The sequence below is a fragment of the Helianthus annuus genome, chromosome 16, assembly GCF_002127325.2.
Source record: "Helianthus annuus cultivar XRQ/B chromosome 16, HanXRQr2.0-SUNRISE, whole genome shotgun sequence".
Classification (NCBI taxonomy): domain Eukaryota; kingdom Viridiplantae; phylum Streptophyta; class Magnoliopsida; order Asterales; family Asteraceae; genus Helianthus; species Helianthus annuus.
In genome coordinates this window covers 14557559-14561819 of record NC_035448.2, presented here as the reverse complement: position 1 = coordinate 14561819, position 4261 = coordinate 14557559, and the positions used below count along the sequence as shown (strand labels likewise).

Here is a 4261-nt window from a genome sequence, read left to right as displayed (position 1 = left end):
TTTTAAGGGAAAAATGTCATATTTTCACAACTTATTTCTACTCGGTAACTTCATGCTTGAAGTTGGTGCTAAAAGGTAAAATCTCAAGTAGACATCACAACTTTTCTATAAACTTTGACTCACTTTGTAGTCGTTATCTTGTTTATTTTCTTATTATATATTAACATCATTTTTACATTTTATAGGTTAGCTATGTTGTAAGAATCGCTGGATGCTAGTAATCTTCAGTTTAATCGATATGAGATTTTTATATGTAATCTTCAGTTTTATATATGTGTGTGTGTAACCATTTAAGCAAGACAAGTTTTAACACCCTAATCGGCTCATTTTTTAAGTAGACATGATTAATAACCGAAATTTACAAGGTTTGAGTGTAAAGTTGCCGGAATTTAGCCTATAACTGGCCGAAATTAGTCTGGAACCGCCGATTAGGACTACCTAGGGCCGTCGTTCACCGTCTAGTGATTAATTGGCCGATTAGAGGAATATTACTCAGTGAACCTCTCACTAGCGATTAATTGGTGACAAATAGAATGCTAGTCAGGATTTTTACAATTATGGGTTAGCGAATGCTAGTCAAAATTTTTACAATCATGGATTAGCTATACTAATAAAGGGGTTAATAAATTGAAAATTAACTATTATGAATTAGCAACATGCTTAGGCATGTTGCTGTTGTACCATCTGCTTTAATGGTTTTTAAAGCTTCTTTTTATTGTAACCTTGGCATATTATGTTGTACTTTGTTTACCCGCTTTGTCATCGTTACGCATGCCACGGGGTTTCACAAGCTTTAGCCACGTTTCTTTTCAACAAGTTTACTTTTGTTTTGTTTTGTTTGTATATGCAAGACAGACAAAGAAGAATAGAGAGAAGCAGCATACGGTAGAGAGAGAGAGAGAGAGAGAGAGGGGAGAGCGGGTGGAGAGACGTCGGCGGCGGTGACACGATGGTGGCGTTGAAGGTTCCGTCAACCGTGAATTAGATCTTCGAGGTTGCTCTCCTCATCCTTTCAGTTTTCAGTGTGACCTTATTTACAATTCGAATCATGTTTTTGTTTTCATTTATCTATGTGTGTATATTGTTTGTTTCACAGGAGCTGCTACTGAGGTTAGTGTTTATATTTTCCGATTTCTAGGGTTTCAAATTGTGCGATTGATTCATAATGTAACTGTTGGATTTGGATTTTGATTTGGTGATATGAGTTTTTTACACAAATGTTTAGTTCATGTTTTTTTTAACTTTGTTGTCTTATAATTTTAAAAGCTTAATTATTTATACGGGTTAGGGTAAATGAACCGACTACCGGCAATTCCGATTGTGGTTCTGCTGGCGAACGAATATCATCAGAGCATGGGGTCGGCGATGGTAGTTTCCGGCAATTAAGGTGCATGCCCCCCCCCCCCCCGGTTCAAGTTTTTACTTCCCTCTTTGATAAAGTCGTTAATTAGAAAATCTGGTTGGTTATACTGATATTACCTTACGTAGTTATCAAAAGTTTTAGGTATTTTAAACTACGTCGTTATAATTGTTGTTTGCATCAATAGGCTTGTAGGATATTACTATCTTCATGAATAGTTTGCTGAATTCTCCAGGTCAAGGTATAAGTGTATAACAAGGTTTTTGGCATGGGTCGATGTGTTATGTTACATGAATTAGGTCTAATCATTGTCCTGTCCTTGTCTGAGATTTGATGCAGGCTACCTTTTTAATTATCAGACAAGTGAATTTTACAACTTTACATATGCACAAAAGCAACCAGAACGATCAACAAATGGAGGTTTGCTACTTTTGCCATTTATTTTTTTTTAACTTTGGTTATGTTTTGGAATGGTCTTGATGAAACATCCTATACATGAATGGATGTCACCTAAGGAATGACAAGGAAATTAACATAAACAAAGAAATAAAGATACCGAGTAATATCCCACTGGACACACTCAGAAAGGAAGTTACTTGCGTAAAATGTAAATATATATTTTGAGAATCACATAACCAAGATCAAATATACCTTTAGACAAAATGGGAGTAGTGTCCAATATGTAGGGATGTATGGATTAAAAATTCCTTTATAATTTTCATCTAATCTCCAAACTGTATGGTTGATTTTGTCCTATACCTTGTAGTCTATTTTGCTACAAAGTGTGGTGTTCCTATGATGTCTCTTTTTGGCATGCTCAAGTTCACAAGTTTGTTCTGTACTTTTATCTTCTAATTACAGATTTTGAATCAAATAGAAAGGAAAAATGGTAAAGCAAGATAGGCAGGATATAATAGTGTTCTATATATTATATTAGGTCTCAGTTACACATAGTTTTTTTAATTGGTTTTTGGAAACATATAGCAATCTGTCAATCACATATGATTGCTTTTTTGGAGTTGGATTGTTTCAGAATTGCTTTTTTGCAGTTGACAACTTCAATTGAAAAAGCTAGAAGATATAATTCCCTCTTCCCATAGCTCTGATGTATGTATCAAATACTTGGCTTACTGATTTAAAGTAAAAAAAGACACCTAGGTTACTGACTTCCACGTGTGACCATCGCATGTCTCATCCTTCACCTACAAAATAGATAGACAGAGACTAAGAGAGAGAAACTAGAGAAAGGGAGAGCACAGAGAGAGAGAGAGAGAGAAAGTGAGATGTGGAAGAAAGAGCGAGAGATTCGGACCATGGAATGTAAGATGCACGAGAATGAGAGCGGTGACGGGGTGGTGGCTCGAAGTCGAAATAGAGACGGGGTGGGTAAAAACGTTAGCGGCTCAGGGTCCTTCTCTTTCCGGCAAAGATGGTAAGAACCAAAACCTCACCTCTTTTTCGTTTTAACTAATTTCACTTATGTGTTGGCCATTTTCTCTTGTGATATTAGATTGTATTTCCAAATAAAGTTAGGATTTAAAATGCAGATGTTGATGAGATTCATGAGTGTATGGCGTTCGAGCCTTTAGCCATCGGTTCAGTTGGTTTCAATTGTTTATGGAGTATGACACCCCTACTTTAAAATGTGATTTCTCTTTTTTCCATTCTAATTCATATGCCAGCTAAATTAGTAAACAATTTTTATTTTTTCTAACTATTTGTGGTCTAGGAATTAGTTATGTTGACTTGGTTGGGTGTCAAATGCTTATTGTGACTGGTTCTATACATTTTTTTTTGTAAATTGATGTAATTTGCCGAAAATTTCTACTAACTATTTGCATAATATTGACTAACATGTTTTTGTCTTATGTAGAATGCCTTGAAGAGGCATCTTCTGCTCTGTGGACAATAGGAACTTAAGAAAAGAACTGACAGGGTTGAAGAGGAGGTTTTTGTTGTTGCCATAGGCCAGGTTTGTTATATCATGTTCGTTGATTGCAAGTTATATTCTTTGGTATCATGTTAATTGTTTGATTATATGTTTTCACTCTGTTTTTCCACTTTCAGGTTCCACTTCTACCAATTGCAGAAAGACATTCTGAAGACTGAATCCTCACAACTTCAAATGATCAAACTCGTGGATTTTCATGGAGTCAATGATGCTTTTGAGTTAGGTGTAAAGTTCTCCTACGGAATCACGATCACTCTAAGCGCCTACAATATCGTAGCTGCTCAATGTGCAGCCAAATACCTTCAACTGACGGAAGATGTTGAAAAGGGCAATTTAGTTCACTAATTGGGAAGTATTTTTCAGCTCTTGCATTCTCAATGGTTGGAAAGATTGCATTGTCGCTCACTCGCTCTTCATGCCACAAAACCATTCTAATTATGGTTCAGATGAGTTGGGAATCACAAGCCGGTGTATAGAATCCTTGGTGTCAAAAGTATCTTCCAACCCTTTGAAGGTGAGTGTATCACGTAGCCATTCGAATAAAAAAAGGAGATAGAAGAAGTTCATACAACCAAAAGGTGGTGGGGTGAGGATCTTTAGATGACAGCTAAAGTTTGTGATTTGACGATCCAATCTGTATCAAAAGATAATGATACCATATACAATCATGACATAGATTGTTTGAAATCCGATGAAGTACAAGTTTATGGAGTCATATGATAAAACCTAAAGCACAATCGAGTTACTTACGTCGCGCATCCACGAGAGTGCGTTGTTACGCCACCGCAACGTGCGGCGGGTAAAAAATCTAGTTCACTTTAATTAACAAAACCCATGAAACTCATTGAAAACAGACTTTTTTATAAAAAAAAATAGCACAATACATTTTTAAGTATTTTGAGTAAAAAAACGCAAAGTGGATTTTTTAACAAAAATAAATAAAATGTGTC

The 4261-nt window shown here is 35.8% G+C and overlaps 1 long non-coding RNA gene across 8 annotated transcripts; it reads left to right on the top strand.

Moving 5' to 3' along the window:
• Positions 1-752: 752 nt before the first annotated feature.
• LOC110916992 lies at positions 753-4026 on the top strand. 8 transcript variants are annotated; one of them, XR_004884899.1, is made up of 5 exons: positions 764-1780; positions 2410-2792; positions 2908-3005; positions 3234-3332; positions 3428-4026. It is a non-coding gene; the product is annotated as an uncharacterized LOC110916992 (long non-coding RNA). The 8 variants fall into 8 exon arrangements; XR_004884904.1 differs by lacking the exon at positions 2908-3005 and having other exon boundaries at positions 753-994; positions 1097-2792; XR_004884903.1 differs by lacking the exon at positions 2908-3005 and having other exon boundaries at positions 753-1110; positions 1289-2792.
• The last annotated feature ends 235 nt before the right edge of the window (positions 4027-4261 follow it).